Consider the following 19,449-nt stretch of genomic DNA (forward strand, 5'->3'; position numbering starts at 1 on the left):
AAGTTGGAGACAGAAACTACAAGAGAAATAAGCCTTAAAAGCATACCTTGAATGCACTTAGGGCATCTGGGGGGTTGGAGGAGTTGTTGGCTGTGCATAATACCTGAACTGATCTGCTAGTTTGTGGGTCAGCAGAACATACCAACTTTACAGCCTTTTCTACCCAGACCAAATCAAATGCAAAACCAACTTGAGTTTTGTGTAATGAGAACTGCATGTGATTACTTAAAAATAGTTATCTTTCTGAGCTGTATTTTCATAATGGGAAAATGTTGGTGCTTTCTGATGGTACTTGTTAGTAGCCAGAATCTCTTGTTCAGCTGTTTTTCGGATGTAGTTCAGGACAGACATCCTTGGGGATGATTGAGCTAAAGAGTTGTTGTAGGTGGACAGTTGTCTGAGTTACAAGCAAACCTACTGTTTAATGCTAAAATGAAATCACTACGTCAGCATTATACTGGAACTCTCCATTTTTAATTGCTAATCAATTACAATTAAAAAGAAAAATCTTGTTTTTATACTTCAGCTTGCTCCGTGAAGCAGCAGAGGCTGTGGTATAGTCAGGCATATTTGGTATGACACCTTTTTTGCCATAAATGAACTTTCCCCACAAATGGGCTTTGTGTTCATTTGCATCTGACATTACAAAGCATAAATGCAAAATACTAATAAGTCATGAGTTTAACAAATCTGCACCTACTTGCACGTGAAGTGGTCAGAAATCAGGCCCAGGAACAGTTACTCCCTGCTGATTGTCAGTACTCTGGCAAAATATGAGTACACATCCTTATCCAGAATAATGCAAGGGCCTCATTCATGGTTAGCTTCATCTACTTTGGAAAAGGAAATACCTTGTGACATTCTGCAGTGGCCTCTATGGACAAATAAATAAAAGATTTAATGGAGCCTGCACAGCAGGACGTTGGCAACCGACGAGGACCCTGAGAATGGGTTGTATAAATTAGGCAGGACTTGAGATATTTTCAGAGTTCCATAAGGAACAAGAAAAAACGTCTTTTATCCGCCCAAGTTCCTGGGGCTCTGAGGGAAAAAAAAACCTGCACTGTGTTTAGCACAGGGAATAACCATTTCTTGTGAGTGTTTTGAGGCTGTATATGTGCATCATATAGTCTGGCCTCATTCCATCAAATGCATTTCTCTGAACTGGATGTTAGATGGTCACAACTTTTAGTATGTCACCAGGTAATTAATTATGATAAACGTGCAAATTGTGCTCTGTCTCAATAAGCTGTGTCTCTAAGCTGCACAGAGCCAACAGGGTGCACGTGACTAAAAATATACTGATTAAAGGTCTGCAGTAGTAATGAGCACTGCGGCAGTATAGCACACTGAGTCACTCAGAGCTGTGCTGTCAATTACCTGTGGATTAAGGACCAATGCGATTTTAACCAGATCCCTCATGACCTCAATGGAAAGCCCCAAAGGGTTTTGTGGCACTGCCTCTTACAAATGTACCATGACAGATTAGTTTTCAATTATTCTTTCTTTTTTAAAATTTTTTCCTTTCTATTTTTTTTAAGTAAAATCAAACTTCAAAGTAACAGCCTGACTTATGATTAATATACCTCACAGTATTTATTCTATGACTTTTTTCCCTTGTTCCATGCATTAGCCTTCACTGTAGCTTCTGCACTTGGATGCTGAAGGGTAGAAGAGGGCTGTGGGGGAACAGATGATGCATGCGAAAATAAAAAGTAATTGTGATGAGGAGTTTTAGCAGCTTGAAGAATCCTCTTCCTCATAATTTTCCAACTTCTTTTTAGCTTTCATGTTAGCTTTTCATTGCTACTTGTGTGTACATGCATATATATGTGCAAATGCACATATTATGCACACTGTTATATGTAAAGAGGATGGTTCTTCATGTCAACACATGAAGAAGATCTCAGAACTGCTTTGTCGACAGACATAAACTATTAGACTATCCACAACCGACGTCTTTGAGATCATCTTCTGCAGCCAGAATAAATTTCTCTTTAGCAGTACAGATGGATACTAGGAAAGCCAGCAGATGCATAGGAGCTAATCAGAAAGCAGCTCAGCAGGGTAACTAAAATCTCTGCTAGAATTCATATCCCTTCACGGAGTTTAATTAAAGAGCTGTGTGTGCATCCTTTTGTTTTATCTGTTGCCAGTGCTTTGTCTCCTATTGTGGCAGTTCCTTCAAATAACCACCAATTTGCTGTGATAATCTAATGAGGAGAACGAGGAGCACTGTTTAATTATATAAAAATTATAATGAGCTTTGGCTGCCGAAGAGTTAAGGAGCTGCTGCTGGCCACTGGAATACAAAAGAGCTGGTACCAAAGGGGCCCCTGGAAGTCTGTGGCACTTCAGACTTCATTGCTGAGCAGCGGTAACTGGCTTGAGCAAGCAGCAGGCCAGCGGAGCTTCCTTCGGGGAGAGAGAACTGAATTATTGAGCAGCCTTCTAACAGCAGGAAGCAGAACAGGCATGGGCAGATTTCTGTTTCACACCCCACCAAAATATACAAGGCAATCAAAATAAAGATCTCTTGTTCTACATAAGCACAATGCCTTTGGCACTGTACTCTGTTCCTCATCCTCACAGCAGAAGCTGGAGTTCAGGCATAACCAGGTCTCATCTGGTGCCATTTTGCTGCAGGAGGTAGCAGAAGAACTTGGAGAAATGGGGTTCTGGCTGCTGGGGAAACATAAGCCAAGGTTCAGATAAAGATAACTCAGGTATGCCTGTGCTCTGTCCAAGAGCAGTGTGGTGGATTCAGGTTTATCAAGACATAACTCTTCTAAGAGGTAAAAACTTTCCATTTTCAGACCTTGTTTTCTTCTCTCTCTTTTTTTTTTTTTTTTTTTTTTTACCGAGAGGTAATTAAAATGTGCAACCTCTTTATTTTGCATCCAAACTATTTAGTCATGGAAATTGTTTTCACTTTTCTGTTTTCTCTAGCTAGGATCATGCTGAAGTAAGCATGGAGCGGGGAGCTTCGCAATACAGGAGCAGGAGTGGAGAAGAGTTAGGACAGATTGCTGGAAACCCTGTTTCTTGAAGCAGAGAACCAAGTCTCCAGAATTCAGCTTAAAATTGATGTGACTGACTACCATGTGCGTAGTGTCCTTATTAATCACAGCACTAATGAACTCCTGAGGTATATAGTACCCACACGGGCCTATAAGCCAGGTCTCCTGGCATAGAACCACTTGGCTGGAACACGTACAATGGAGCTGGCGATAACACATCCAGAACCAAAGATATCTGTGAATATGGCAGGGCCTGCGTTTCCGCTCTCAGTGCATGGCCTGGCCACACTGTGGGAAAGGAGGTGTGGGAAGTCAAGGGCATCGGCACAACTGAGGTAAGCTGGGGTGAAAACTGTGACAGACCAATGCTATTAGAATTCTGATGTGAACAGGGCTGTGATGGTATTGGTATTTCTGTATCAGGAGAGATGTTCTGGGATAGATATAGCCTTAAAACAGAGAGGTTAAGGTAAGCTTATATCAGGAGCACTGTACAGGTATAGGACTATAATGTCATTACACAGGCAAATCATTTCTATTGCTACTGATAGTCTTTCAGACGCTGGCCCCTTTGACCAGGTCCTTTGTTTGCATGTGGTTCTGCAAATTTCTTATAAGGGCAAGTGTGTAGATGTGCCATCTTCCCCCCTTGCTCTGATTATCCTCTGCGCCTCTTTTCTGTAACTCTGTGCTGATATTGTCCATAACAGGGGTATTGACCTGCGTTGCTTCATAGTCCCTCCACGTGCCACTGTCTCTGGCATTCGGAATCATAGAATCATAGAATGATTTGGGTTGGAAGGGTCCTTAAAGATCATCCAGTTCCAATCCCCTTGCCCTGGACAGGGATACCTCCCACCAGAGCAGGCTGCCCAAGGCCCCATCCAACCTGGCCTTGAACACCTCCAGGGATGGGGCATCCACAACTTCCCTGGGCAACCTGTGCCAGTGCCTCACCACCCTCATTGTGAAGAAATTCCTTATGTCTAGTCTAAATCTGCCCCTCTCCAATTTATAGCCATTACCCCTCATCCTACCACTACCTGCCTTTGTAAAAAGTCCCTCCCCAGCTTTTTTACATGCCTCCTTCAGGTACTGGAAGGTCTCTATAAGATCTCCTTGGAACCTTCTCTTCTCCAGGCTAAACAGCCCCAACTCTCTCAGCCTATCCTTATAGCAGAGGTGCTCCAGCCCTCTGATCATCTTTGTAGCCTTCCTCTGGACCCATTCTAACAGTTCCATATCCTTCTATGTTGAGGATTCCAGAACTGGACCAGATATGTGATATTCTCTGCCCTTATCCTCCTTTCATCCTTGTGGCCACTGAAACAATCCAATGCTCTTCAGCCCCAGAGCTACAGAATTCCTTTGCCACTGGCTTTTTTGGATTCCAGTGGCTAGCAAAGGCAACTCTTGCACAACCAAGGCACGTTAACATTTTAGCATGAAGAGTACTGTGCACTTTCCTCATCAGGAAAAATGCACATCTGAATTACCTCTTCTTCCTTTGGCCTCACACTTTTTGATGGCCCATTCCACTTAAAACACAGGGTTATACTTTCATTCTGCATGCCATCTATGTAATACATCCTTTTTTCCCTAGCCAGACAACTACAACTTTGCTGTTACAGCTTCAGCTCTTGTTATCTTATGGATCAATCATTGTATTCATCCTGTCATAAATCTGACAGGTGTAAGCTACCCTTCCCCAGTGCTCCTGCAAAGGTAACTTTCCCAACACTTAAATTTAACCGCTTTGTCTGTTCTTTGTGCATTGCCATTGCCTTGCATTAGAAATTTAATCTACTTGGTTTTAATTCAAGGCTTATTATGGCATATCTTCTCCCTACCTATCATCACCTCCTCAGTATTGAAGCATTAGCTGCCACCTCCAATAATACACAGTTCTGGCCTTCTCTGAGTACTCATTCGATTTTTAAACATTCTTCATACTTGGAAGGAGCGTCTCATGAAGCTCTGCAAAGCAGCTTGTTTTGGCTCTTAGCATTCATTTGTAAGTCTCTTCCTCTCCATATTGACTCTTTAAAGACTGTATGGCTGATGCGCTGGATGACATTGCTTTATTTCACTCCCATGCCTGGCCATACAGCCCCAATATTTTATGCGAATGCCATGAATGCTTTACAGTTGGGACTGTCACACTCTTCTGTCCAAGTACAGCATAGCACGAGGGGAATGTGGTCTATGAAAAGGGCTTCTATGCACTTCAGCAGGAGTGCACCTGTAAAAGCAAAGACTTACATGGCAATAACACAGTAACCTTGTCACCTACACCCTCCACCCCCACACTGGGTGAAATAAGCAATCCCGGAGAAAAGCAGCATGGCTGGTGTCTTTACACACTCAGCTCATCCACACTTGAAAGAGGTCACATTTCTTTCTGCTGCTACCTGACATATCTTACGGTGGAACCTGAGGATGTGAGTTCTAGTAATATCACCTGAAGAACCCCTCTAGCTAGACTGTGTATTGGGAGAGATATCTGTGAGCACACAGCACTTCCCAGTTTAACTATAGTGCAGCTAAGGGCTTGGTAGCTGCCCCACCCCCCCCCAAGCTATGCTGATGGAAAGGATGGCGTGAGCGCTCTTTCATCTCTTTCACTGCAGATTCATCCGATTATCTCAAACTACTTTGTTGGTAGCTTAAACTGGCTTGGCTGAGTGTGAACAGTTGCAGACTGGGAGGCACGCGTGGACCCGCTGGGGGGCCTCTGGGGCAGTAAATCCTGGCAATGGGGTGGTGGCAAACAGCCATGGGGTGGCAGAGGAGGAGCAGCTGTGCCGTCTTCAGCTCTTGCAGCTGTGTGCAGTCTAAGCATGTATCTACAGCATCACTGTACTTCATTTCAGAAAAACTAGTCCTTCCCTTTTGCAGAGACTCAGGAAAATGTTGCCTTATTTCTGTATGAACTAAATTCCTTCGTTTTCCATGGAGTTTGACTAGTGTCACATTGAAATGAACTTCGAAACAAATTCACATCGAAACTGCTAGAGACTTAATTTTTGCTTGGTTTTGATACAAACATGAAAATCACCTCAGGCTAGCTGGCAATGCTTGTGACGAGAAAATCTGTTGGTGAAACAAGAGAAGTCTTCCAGTTTCTAATGAAATCCACCACCATCCCCAACCCAGTGGGCATTTACATGGTTTTCTTGTGAACATTTCACACAACTTTGAAAATCAAGTGCTTCCTTACAGGAAATGTTTTTAGGCTGTTGTGCATCTTTTGTGGCCAGCTGCCAAGAGATCTTGATCCAACACCCAGCTGTGCTTCTATGACCAGCTTTTCGTGACCATGGATAATCATTTTTTCACTCTTGCCTCCTCCATTTTCTTCTCTATTAAGTATGTATAAATAAGTTAGAAATCAGAGCCCACATGTTCTTTGCAGCCATACTGCGCAGAAATGCAATGGCAAAAGGTTAGCCTTCTTATGATTTTAAGAAGCCTCTGAGAAGTAAAACAGGTAAACATAAGCTTTTTTTAGCTTAACAAAAATTATTTTATAGTCTCAAGATGAAAGCTATGCAATACTTTGACATGAGAATGTGAGTTAAAATTGTCAGTGACAAAATGCTTGCCCTATATTAAGTTTTGCTAAATAGGGGGGGATAAAGATCTTGCAAAGAATATGCTAGGAAAAGAGTTTCTTTTTCTGGAAAACATATTCTACCAGTATGCATCCTTTTATACTATCATAAGGCATTCTGAAGTAACAAGGTTGCAAAAGGAATCTTTTAGCTGCATTTACACTTAAGCAATGAGGTAATTACTAATATGGTAATTCCATGTGGGCAGATTGGTGAAAACCCAGAAAGACACCCTGCTTTACACTTATGCAACTGTAAATGAGTGTTGCAGTTATAAATATTAAAAAAACAAAATGGGAGAAAGGGGAGGTGGGGAACAGAAGCAGGCCTGGCAAAAAAAAAAAAAAATAAAGCCAAAGCACTTCATTTACACATTGAAATTAAGACCAAATCAAATTAAGAAATACAAGGACATTAAATAATAATGGCTAACAGAACTCTTCATGGACTGCCACGTTAAAGTGACTGTAGGGCCTGTCTCTGGCAAGCAATATGTACACATCGTACTCATACATGGGGCATCACTGCACTGGGGACATGAGGATTCAGCAGTGGCGGCTTTGGGGTTCTGTTTAGCTAGATGCCAGCAGGAATCTGTTTGGACCTCACTGAGTTTTCTTTCCTGCTTTACAAATCAGGGATTCAGCTAGTGTGGAGGCAAAATTCCCATTTTGATCTGGGAAACAGATGCAGTCTTAGATATATGAGAAAGACAACATGCCATCTTATGAAAAATTTACCTTTATTCCTTTCTCTTTATTTTTTAAATCAACATTGTGCTCTATGTTCAAAAATAACTTGCTTAGATAGGATGGTATCTTTCTTAAGAATATCACAAGAAAATAGCATTAAAAATAAACATATTTCCTTTTGAATTATTGTTATTTGGTTTGGAGTATTCAAGATTTGTTCTTCCAGTTTCCTCATCATCATCTCTGGCACTAGATTTGATGTACGGTTCTTTTCTTGTCAGTGAAAGATGAGGCTTCCTCTGATTGTGAAACTGGGTTCCCCACCTGTCTCTCCAGTCCATTAGCTGGCCTGAAACAGTGGTTTGCGGTTCAACTTCAGATTTCTGAAAATAATTGTTAAGGAAAGTTGCTTTCCTTTTTATCCTTAAGATTTATTTCCTTTTCTTTCTTATAATCATTCTTATACTGTAGTCAGTAAAACTTATCAGATGTCCTCATGAAGATGACTTTCCCATGCTAAAATGGCCTTTCTGATCATCATCCCTGCATTTCATTCAGCTCCCTTGTGAAATGGTGGTCTCACAATGGTAATGCAAGTGGTTCCTACAGAGAACTGTTTTTTACCTATTTGCCTCAGTGATATGGCACTGCGGAAGCAGTTATGGTTGTACTCCTGGTCTTACGTTTCTCCAACAGAAGTCAACCTACAATAGACTGGGCATATTTGATCTTCTGAATATTCCCTGTTCTTCTGATATCCAAAAGGTGTGGCTTCGTGTTGTAAGGAAGGTGAATAAATGCTGTAGTCTGCTTTTGAAGAAAGCAGAGTAGACCATGATTTGTTCCTGAGTCTCAATGCGGTGTTATCCAGATCCTTCCATTATCTGAGGATGAAAGAATGGCTTTACTTCCACCCTTATTTCCTGCCTCCTTGTGCCCAAGTAAGTCCTGCTCACAGGCACAGTGTCTGTCAAAGATGTTAAAAAATTCTACATCAACAATCAGTTACCGCTGGGGGACTGCAGAACCTGTCTGTGAGGGGGGAAGCCTGTCTGCATTGTGCAGTTTTCTGAAACAACAAAAAGGCAGTATCTACCTGAGAATAGCCTGATCGGTAACCTTTAAGTCAATCAGGCTCACACTTAAAGTAACCTACCAACCCACTACAAAAAAAAAAAAAAGAAAAAGAAATAAATAAATAAAAAACCCAACCCACCTTAAATCTGTAGTCTGCAATTGCTTCTATCTCTTGGGAGTTAAATTTTCTTTCTATCCTGTCTTTTCATCTGGGTTAAAATAAATAGAAGTAGGAAAAAATGAGATTTTCCAGCAAAGGGTCTTTAGAAAATTCAGCAAGGCCTTTTAAAAAAATTTTTTTAAAAAGGAGATGCTTCCTGAAGACTGATGTGCTGCAATTTCCATTTGGAAACGCTGCTATGGTATCCTCAATAAACAATTTAGAGTCATTGATTAGCCTAGTGCTGAGAAGTCATTTTCAGTCTGCTATATTGCCCTCAGTTTTGGCCATTGGTGCCATTAGGGCAGATGCTCTTAAATTGCTCTGTTCTGTCTAAATGGCTGTTTTAGCATACCCACGTTTGCAACTCAAATCATTTTGGTCAATAACAAAGTCGTAGTACTTCCTGGTGATCAGGGAAGTTTGGGATGGCATTGCCACTGCAGTTCTCTTAGAGTTTTACAAAATGTTTTTAACAAAATGTTTTTAACAAAGTGAGTAAGCTTTATAAACAGCATATCAGGAACATCTCCATGTGCTTGAATCTCAGCACTGAGGGTGTTTCTATGGGGATGGAGGTGACCTAACCTGTGGGATGGGTGTGAGGGTTTGCCCCGCTGGGATAGAAGAAGAAGAAACTGAATTCTTTTCTAGATGAAGAGTGTTAGAGGAGCTGAGTTTTGTAGTTATTCCTTCTGTAAGTGCATCGTATTAATTCAGAATCTTTTTGACCAAGTTCCAGCACCTATCACCTAAATGTATGAGGATCTTAGCTTGCACTTTCTTGAAGCATGTTTCCTTGCCTTATGGTTGCCAAGAAATCCTTGGAAACACTGCTGACGTGTCTATGTAAGAGTTCTTTCCTTTCTTTTAAAGTGAATTAATAAAAAAAATACAAAACCACAATGTAATTACCTTTTACATTTAATAAAATCTCACCATTTTAGAGAGACTGACTCATAATATTTGAACGCTAGGAGTTGGCTTTAGTGCTAGATGAGGTGTTAAATCACTTCAAGATCTGCCCTGATGATCAGCTTTATTTCAGAAAGAATAGTAAGGAGACAATATAACTAAAATGTAAAGCTCATGCAAAGGTGTCATTATCAGATGCTCAAAGCAGTGTATATGCTTGCTGAAAGAATTTTCACCTGAGAGTGTGTATGTTAATAGCCACTCATATGTTACCTTCCAAGATCCAGGCAAAAAGTATGTTTGAGCATTTCTTTCAAGATAATACTGTACTACTGGAATGTATCCCCTTGCCTTGTGCTGCAACATATTACTTGAAAGAGTGATAACATTTAAATAGTGTTGCTCAAATAACACAGCCCATACCCACATACTTTGGATATTGTTTCCCACTTCTGAAAATCCAAAGGAAAGGCAAAAATATTTTAATCTAAATATTGGCCCTCGTGCTGGTCTTATCACTTTCACTTCTCAACCTCTCGCTGAGGAAAAAAACTTTTCTATTTGTATTTTTTTCTCTTGCTATTTGACTGGTTCTACCTTTATGTGTTATGCTCATCCCTCTGGGATAGAGCACAGTGGAGGAGGATGTTTAAAATTAGGTGCAAAATTATAAATATATCATAAAATGCTGATAAATCTTTATGTAATGTATATTTAAGATCACTCACAATCAAGAAATCATGTTGCCAAAACACAAGCCAGCAGTGCTGTTTCATGCCACCGGGGCCCTGTTCAAAGACAATAAGGTGGATTTGGTTTTCCGTCAAAACCTTCCTTGTTTCTACATCCCAAAGCCCTGTGAAAAGAATATAAAGTATCCATTTAAATTATCAGGTAAAATAAGTATCATTAGGTGCTATTGGGACACTATTGACTAAACTTGTTTTGGCAACATGACAAGCATATCACAAGATATGTGGGAGGTGGGATGTGTAGGACATTACCTGTGTAGTATGAAGAACAGGCTTCTTACTGTGGAAGATGTATTGTGCCTTAGAGGCATGTACAGTGCCCTTTGCTAATAAACTGGAGAATACTTCTTCCAAATAAGCTCTACTTAGCATAAGTGGGTGAAAAGGGTATAAATCACAAATATATTTCAATTTATGTTAATAAAAAATTAAACGGCTTATAAGCTGGGTCACCAGTTAATCAGAAATGCCATGGAAACAGCAGCAGCTTTAGGAGCAACGATGAGATCATAGACAAGGGCATTAAAAACCACACTGAATGATTCTGTGAATTTCTTGCCTGCTGTGCTTAATGTTTTTAAGTTAAAATTGCAAATAAAAATATCAGTTGCTCTGGCAGATTTCAGGCATATGTTCCCAACATGACCGGTAAAGCAAATGTCCTACTATCGACTGCAAAGGCAAAGCTATGCAGTATTTTTCGTAGGTATTTAAGGCCAAGAGGGATCATTACAGCCATGTAGTTTGACCTTCTACATAACACAGACCAGAGAATTTAACTCAGTGATTGCTGCCCTTGGGCTAATTTTCAAAAGTGGAGAGAAATTTATACCTTTCTTTTTTTCTTTTGATCTCTCTATGTATTCGGCTGCCTGAATCTGGCTCCTTGTTAAAATGAAGAGACTGTAATTTTTATTTATGTTTTGTTTGCAGAATATGTATGTGTATATATAGATAAATAACATAGGTGTGTGTGCAGACACACATTTTAAATAGTTTACGTTTGTAATAATAGTTGGCACTGCCATAGAGATGACCTCACATTTAAAAGGATGTATAGACTCATAGGAACACTGGGAGAGCAAAAGGATGGCAGAAGGTAGTATGACCTTTACATGCAACTCATCATGGGTGTCTCTGCTGAAGTGTTTATACTTCATGTTAACTCAGCACAGAGAGGGATTAGAGGCCTGCAGAGAGAAACAACTTGCCTCACCCTGAAGAAATTGCCAAAAATGTAATGCAGGACAGAGACTTCTCAGTTGGAGATTGTTATAAAAAGGCAGAAACAGGCCAGGACTCTCAGTCCTTTGCAGGGAAGTTGAAAACTCCTTCCTGTGCTTGCTGTGGGAACAGGCTAGGTAGAAACAGGCATGCTGAAGAGCAAGTGTGGAGCTGCCTGCTTTGCTACTCATTGCATCTGCACTGCATTGAAGCTGCAAGTCTTTCTCTTCTGCTTCAAAACTTTTCTAGTGGAAGCTCTGTTGAGATTATGATTATTTGACTTAAGGAGTGTTAGGAATGGTTGGACTCGATGATCCAATGGGTCCTTTCCAACCTTGTGATTCTGTGATTCTGTGTGACTTTACCTTACTTAGGTAAAAAATATATTTTTTAAAATCCTGTAATGACTTTACTTACTCTAAGGAAGGTGCTAAACATGATAGGAATCCACGCAGACCTTCACCTTTTGGTGTTCACTGCCAGTGAAGACCCTTGGTCACCCTCAGAGAAACAATTTCAGTTAAGTGGTCCATTTAAGTGCTCTAGTTTCATTAATGAAGCAGACTTATTCAACGTCACTGGAAGTTGACCTACAAGCTTACTTTGTAGCAAAACTGCAATGAAAATCTATCACACTTAGGACAGTAAATACTTAAGAAGTACGAATATATAGTAATTATTTTTTTGTTAGGATAGCTATCCTCTATTTCACAATTCCCATAATAACCATGACTAGTCTGAATGACCTCCCAATGGGCCTCTTTATTGATATGTCCCAGCAGGAGTTTCACTGTGATAAGTGGGTCAGGATTCAGCTGGTTTGATTCCCATTTGAATGCATGACAAAACGGGAGGATTTCAGCTTTGCTCTCAAAAAGGTTTTTCTCTTTCATGTTCAGGTTATCTAATATCTAGAGGGCAGGTGCAGGCATTAAAAAAAAATCACAGTGGGGAGAAACATAGAAAGGAAAAGAAAGTATTAAAATTTAATCTTCTGAGTGATAGCATGACTAATGACTCCATAATCTCTACTCTGCCATTTCCCATCTACAACAGAGTCATTCTGCTATAGATGGTACTTAATGTCCCAAAATATTTTGTAGCTACCTTTAATTTATGAAGTGATCTCCCACTTATCATCCTAGCACTATCTTTTTGGAGTGGAAGAGAGTGTGGGTTTATACATTCTGCCCTCCTCCACAAAAATGCAGAAGGTCCAGGGGGCAAAACTGAACTTGCTCTGACAATTCCTGCTTCTCCCTTTTCTCCACACGTCCTGTCCTGGGAAGGGAGTTCATGCAAATTTCCCAGTGCCGCTCTGGCACTGGGAAAGGAAATTTAATCTAATTTATTAATTCCATAGTCTTATGATGAATAGAAAATGAAGAGGTGTGTCATCTTGTCCGATGATGCTGGGGGTGATGAGCTGAAACCAACAAACATATTACAAAAAAAGATAGCAAGCTGGACTAAAACCAAGCTCTTATTGGTGAATTATTAGTCCACTGTTCGTTATGACATCTAGTTTCACTCCTAACGAGGGGGAACTTGACAAGATAATTACTTTGAACTATAGGATTCTGTTTGCCCACAACAAAAGCTTGTAGTATGGTATCATCTAATCAAGCCCTTCCCTTTTTCTCAGAAGTTATTAGCTCTCTCTTGAATGGAATGCCTGTCTTTTCTCCTTTAGTGAAAATGGCACAGTGACTGGAGATAGCTGGGTCCTATCAGGATTTATCTAAAGGTAACCACCATCTGCAGATTGTTCCTACTCAGTCTGATAGAGAAGAATCTCAAAGAAGGAACTCCAAGAGGGTATTTACTGGCAGATCTGCTACAAAGGTGGTGCCGTGTGTATTGTCTGGTACCAAAAAGATGAAGTGAAGTAATATTATTGAAGCATTTTTTGCACAGGGAATAAGCCTATGTAATTTCCATGGGTGGGTTGCACTATATGGAGGCTGCAGCTTCACCGGACTATCTCACAATATCATTGGTGGATAGTAAGGATGCTTCAGGTCTCTCTTGCATCCCACCTTTGCTGATCATTTGCTTCAGCCTAGAATATAGGAGTATTAGTGAGTATGTGAATGAAAGAGTTCCTACATTTTATTGCTTTGGGCCATGGTGATAGGACATATATAATATTTTGCCATACAGTTACTCAAAGTTAAGGGAGTTTAAAATCCTTTTTCCAAAAGGATTTCCAAGAAGGATGTAATGTGCTGGTTGAGCTTCCTCACTTTGTTCAGGAACCTAGACTGCTGGATTTACCATCATTCAGTAAGGAAAGGGGATGAAGGAAACCGCCTTCAGTTTGAAAAAAATGAAAGGATTTTTCTGTGAGTTCCAGTTTGAAGGATGCAGCAATATGTTACATAGAGAGCACAGGACAAGCAGTTTGGGATCTGCTTCTCTTTTCCTTCACAAATATTACAGACTTGGATGAAAAACTTATTTTTCTCTGATTAAAACTTAGTTACAAAATTGGATTGATACAATACAAATCTCATGAGGATGTCAAAGGGCCCAATGTATTCATAGTTTGATCTGAGAAGAGCCTAAGATTGAAGAAGCTCTAGAAGATCTGTGTTTATAGCAGTCACGAGAGATTCATTGAGGGACTGGTAGTTTGTGTGGTGATTTCATAGAACTAAGGAATAATAAGGAAAAGTAGTAAACTGAACTAGCAGGTAGGATGGAAAGAAAATTTAGCAAATTAAGAAAGGAATTACCAAAAATTAAAATACAGTCTTATGCAAGTTTTATTACTCCCACTCATTCATATCTCACACCAGTCACGGTGTTAGCGTAGAATTGTGGCTTGTTTGTGTTGTGAAGTCCTTGTTTGTCTCCACAGACACACATAGAGGGCATGGAGTAGTTCCATAGTGAGAACATAGGAACTACTGTGCTGGGTCAGACTAACTTGTCACCACATCCTTTCTTGGCCTTTTAGCCAAAATCAAGTGTAGTATACATTCATGTCAATTTTATCCCGGACATATCTTCAGTTTGAACACTTGGCGTTAAATGCAAGTGGAAGGTGGACTTGGAGCTTGCTCTGTGCCTTGACTTAGCAATGCAGTGCCCCCAGGAACAGGGCTGGATGATGGGAGGAGTGAGCATTTTTTTCCCAGCCTCCATTGACTTATAGGTCAAAGACTTTCTGGGCCCAAGCAGGTCTTTGTGTAAATTCTTTTCTATTGATTTTCCCAATTTTTCTAAGCTGGGTAAATTTAACATTCTGCAGCAAGAAGGGTGCAGCAACTGTCTATACACACCATGTGAACTAGAAACCCTTCTCTTGGGTTTGAAACTGTGATCTACTTTTTCTGCTGATGCTCCCCAAGTTATTTTTTCGAAAGAAATATGATAACCCTTCTTCCATTCACCTTCTTTGTGGGCCACTAATGATTTTAAATATCTGTGTCATGTCTCTTTAAAAAGTTGTAAATTATAGTTACAGGATGAATACAGTTAATTTTGTTTAATAGCAGGCTGTGTAAGAAAAAAGTTAGCAGGAAGTTAAAACAATGATACATCCTTCAACAGACATTTTAGTGTGATTAAGAGACAATACAGGAGCTATTAACTGTCAGACTGCAATGAAGTTAAATGGCTTGTTTTGTTTTTACTGGAAAGTAGAAGGACTATAAAGAATTTAAAATGTCTTTCAGATCAGGGCAAAGGAATTGCTAAGAAGCTATTTCCTCACATAAAAAAAACTTACTGAAAGGTCTGAGGAGCCTGAACCTCCTGAACTCCCTTCAAACGAAATAGGTAGAAGAGTTGTATATAGCTCTAAAATTCTTTTTTCCTTGAAATTTTGTCCTGTTCTTGCAATTCAGACAGATGGAACTGTGGTACTTGCTCTTTGTTAGATGAACAAAGGGAAAAAAGAGAGGTACTGAACCCTGTCAGACCCACATGGTTTAAGCCCTATTGACATCTAGGCCATTGTAACCTATGCCAGAGCCCGAGCAGAGAATAACTTGGAAGTTCCCAGGAGAACTGGTGAAGATTCAGGTTTTGTCAGTTGAGGTGATGCAATGAGGACCCTATGGAGGGCATGGGTGTTTGGGAAGACCTCCAGGCATTGTTTTCATTTTCATATATTTTTAGTTGTTTCAGGTTTTTGCCTCCAGGATAGGTATAGTTTAGGGAACTTGTAGAAACATTCAACATCTTTCAGAAATCGCAGTCTACATTTCTTTAGAGTTTTATAGCTTTGTTGGCATGGATATTTTTTTATTAAATGATATTTTGTGGGTTTTATTTGTCTGCATGCTCTGGTTATGCTGAGTAGAATCCTGTTTCTGTGATCCAGACTTCTTATGTATTAATGATATTTTCTGCTTGAGACAGAGCTGTTAAAGCAATATGTGGCTGACTAGCTGCAGGTAGCTTTTGACACTATTGTCTCCTAACTAATCTTTAGAATGGTGGAAGTATTGTATTTGTAGATGTTTAACGGTGAGCCCCAAAGGTTGCATTCCTTGCTGTAGAAATGTCCTGTATCTATTACAGCACAGGAATGTGAGTGTAAAATTCAAGCTCAGCTTCCAGGGTCTCTCACTGACTTGCTTTGTTTTATTTTGCTGGGTCGTCATCATCTGTGGAGGAGGTGATGCCCAGCTTTTGCTATGCTCTGAAGTGCTGTACCAATGCTTTTTGTTCCCATTCCTCTTTCCTCTGCTTCGAGCTCTGTGAAGAAAATACTTGGGAAGCTGTTGAAACATCTACCTCTGTAAATTCAAGCCTGTAGTCCTTGATCTTGATTTCTTCAATTAGTGCAACCAGCAGTGGCCAAATGTACCCCTAACATCTATAGATGACAGCAGCCACAGATACCACGTGAGGTGACTAGCCCAGGAACTCCTGCTATTATTGCATGCTCATGAAGAGATGTTCCTCACCCTCTTCTGTCACATAACTTCACCTCCCCCAAACTGGATCCCAGCCAATGTATTTGCCTCACGCAATAAGAGGACCTTAACCTCATACTCCCATGTACCTTTCCCATCCCTACAAATAATCACAGTCATCTCTGTACTAAACTCATTTTTTATTTTTTTTTTACAAAATCACAGGTTAAGCCCATGTTCTCTTTGTGTTGAAAGACACTTGTGGATGTTATCTGAAAGTCTGTAGCCATGATACTATTCTCTCTGTATTTCAGATATTGCCAAATATTTAAATTGGAGATGATAAGGATTGATAGCCGTTGTTTCTAGCAGTAGTTGAAGAAGCCAGGCTTGGGATCCTTGGCTGGGTGCTTGTCACTAAATGTGCACTTCCTTCACCCAACTTCCTGCACAGCTGAGAGCAGTTCTGATCTGGGCAACAATTGAGTTAGTGCACTAATTGTTGACTCAAATGTCTGCCTTTAACTCTTGGTTGATTCACCAAGTGTTTCCAAGTTGTGGTATGCTGATGGCTTGTGCAACACAAGTGTGTTCAAAATGTTACCTGGCTGGAGAAGAGATCAGTGCTCCCTTCCCAGTGGCAGTCCCTGCTGCTGCAGGAACCGTGATAGATTAAAAATGTATGTGTCTGCAGCTTTTAGTCTCTAATGGGCAAAGCCATCTCTTGTAAAGTCTTGCTTTGGCCATTATTCCAGTTGGGAGAGACTAGAACACAGTCTGGCACTGGCTTCCATGAGTGTTTCATACCCAGCAGGCTGGGACAGGTGGGCCATTTCACTCAGGAGCTCATGTGCTTGTCAGCCAACTTCTTTCTATGCTTAGTGACTTTTGCAGCACATTCTGGGCAGCTCCATTTAATCTCATCCTTTCATCCTCCTGTTATGTCACTCAGTTTCTTGGAGAAAGAAGTGTGAAGGTGCAGTTGGACTCTTCTGTACTCCAAACCCTCAGGCTGCCAGTGTTGGAAGAGGGAGCATGTTGTAGTGCAACAGCTCAGGCTTAATTCTTGAATGGCTCTATGACTGGAGAAATACTTGTCCTTGGAGACACCTGTCCTCCATTGGAGAAATCCAGGTGACATTGATATTTCAATGAAAATTTTAAATTATAAGCTCTGGCCTGTATATACTAAACCACTCATCCTGTTACACGAAGAATTTAAGGAGGATTTTTAAAAAAAAAAACAAAAACAGTGTGGAAAACCATGCAAATATTCATACAGAATAAATGGGCAATAACTATATTTCTTATGTAAATACGATAGAGCCTATACAGATGTCTGGTTTAGTGTCTACCACTGTATTGGCATATGCAGATATATGTTTCATGTGCATATGTGTAACAGTAACTGAATATTAAAATCAAACATTCACGTAGCACTTTGTATGTTTTCCCTCATTTAAAAAAAAATCTGGCCTCATTTATTTTGGCAATGTATTACTATTCTTTTTGGTATATTTACTGAATTCATAAATCAAAATATGAATTCAGTTTTCACAAATTGAAGCATACTTACCATTTCTGTAGTCTCATCTTGTTTGTATTTAATAGAAAATTCATGAGTTGAATAATAAATTTTGAGAGAGAAAAGCATTTCACAAAAGAAGTTCATAAAGATATGTAACACAGAGAGGATACATTAGGTGGAAAAGTCCTCAATATGCTGGAATAATTACAAACTCCTTTTAATAAAATTTATTAATGGTAATTTTCAGATGTGGCTTAGGACAATCACATGGAGCACTTAATAAGCTAAAGTCTATAAACACTCCATCTAGGGACTGGAATCATTATTTGGACCATCTTTCAAAGTTCTGCCATTTATTCAATAGTCTATAATGGGCTTTGTGAGCTGTAGTTCATTATGCAAATACCTATTTAAGATTTGTATGGACCATAATTAAAAACATTGCCAGAGAAAATGTGTTGGTTTTTACATGCCCAGCAGGCAGGCTCCAAAGTGAACTATCTCCACTACTTCAAACCATTTTATTACCAAGCAAACTTGAAAAAAATTCCATCTTCACCAGTAATACCTGTGTTGCCCTACTTTCCCTTTCTGAGTTGGTTTCCAAGCCTAGCAGTTAAAGGTCTGCCACTGAAACAGGACAGAGAAAGAGATGTGCTTTCAGTATTGCGTGTCATTGTTAGGGCATGTTCTCCTGAGGCCCTTTCTTTGGTAACATCTTCAGTAGGGGTGTGCCTTCAAATGTACCTATGTGTATAAACGTAAAATGGCCAAATTTGGCAAGATATTTCAAAAGAGTAATTTGTCAAGCCTAGGGTGTCAGTAACTTCTTTCTTTGAATTCTTAGGAAACTGGACTTGCGGCAAGGGTTAGTTTTGCAAATGCCAACAAAGATGCTAGCAACTACTTGCCTTCATTCTTCCTTTTGCCTGGAGTATGATCTGATCAAAAAGAGGAGTACAAAGGAGCACTGTCCCCTTCCACTGTTTTTCATGTAAGCTGCCCATACAGAATCTCCTCTGACATTGACCATGAAAGACTTAAGGTTTTCCTTGCCTTGCATTTGTCACCAGTGGGGGAGGCATTTTCTGTCACCTGTGAGGTGCAAATAAAGACTGTAAGAGTCTTTTCAGGACATTAATATATAAAATCTTCACGCCACAGAGTTATCATTCTAGTGTTAAGTTGCAAATGAAGTGGGAAAACTTCTGTGATAACAAGACATAATAGTGAAGCAATTAGACTGGGTGCTTTGTACCCTATTTTTTGTGTCTTACAAGAAATCATTACTTGTATGAAATGGAGACTATTTTCTTCTCTTTTGTGATACTGGTATCAATTTTATTTTGCAGAGATTATTGTTATTGCATTAAGCTTGTTCACATTCTTACCTAAAAGCATTAGCAGTAATATTGCATGTGATGTGTTGTATTCTTTATCTGTAGATCCCACAACAATATGGGATGATATTACCCTTGTGGCAGAAACTAACAGCTTATTTTGTATCTTCTCCCCTAATGTTGCCAGATTGTATTAATCAGAAATGTCAACGGAGTCTCCAGATGACTTCCTGACTTTAGACAGAAATGGGCCTTC

General features: G+C 39.9%; 1 pseudogene; it reads left to right on the top strand.

The window, feature by feature from the left end:
* The first annotated feature begins 14,396 nt into the window (after positions 1-14,396).
* On the top strand, positions 14,397-14,570 carry LOC128851548 (U2 spliceosomal RNA; annotated as a pseudogene).
* The last annotated feature ends 4,879 nt before the right edge of the window (positions 14,571-19,449 follow it).

This window comes from Cuculus canorus, chromosome 2 (genome assembly GCF_017976375.1).
Source record: "Cuculus canorus isolate bCucCan1 chromosome 2, bCucCan1.pri, whole genome shotgun sequence".
In the NCBI taxonomy this organism is placed as follows: Eukaryota; Metazoa; Chordata; class Aves; order Cuculiformes; family Cuculidae; genus Cuculus; species Cuculus canorus.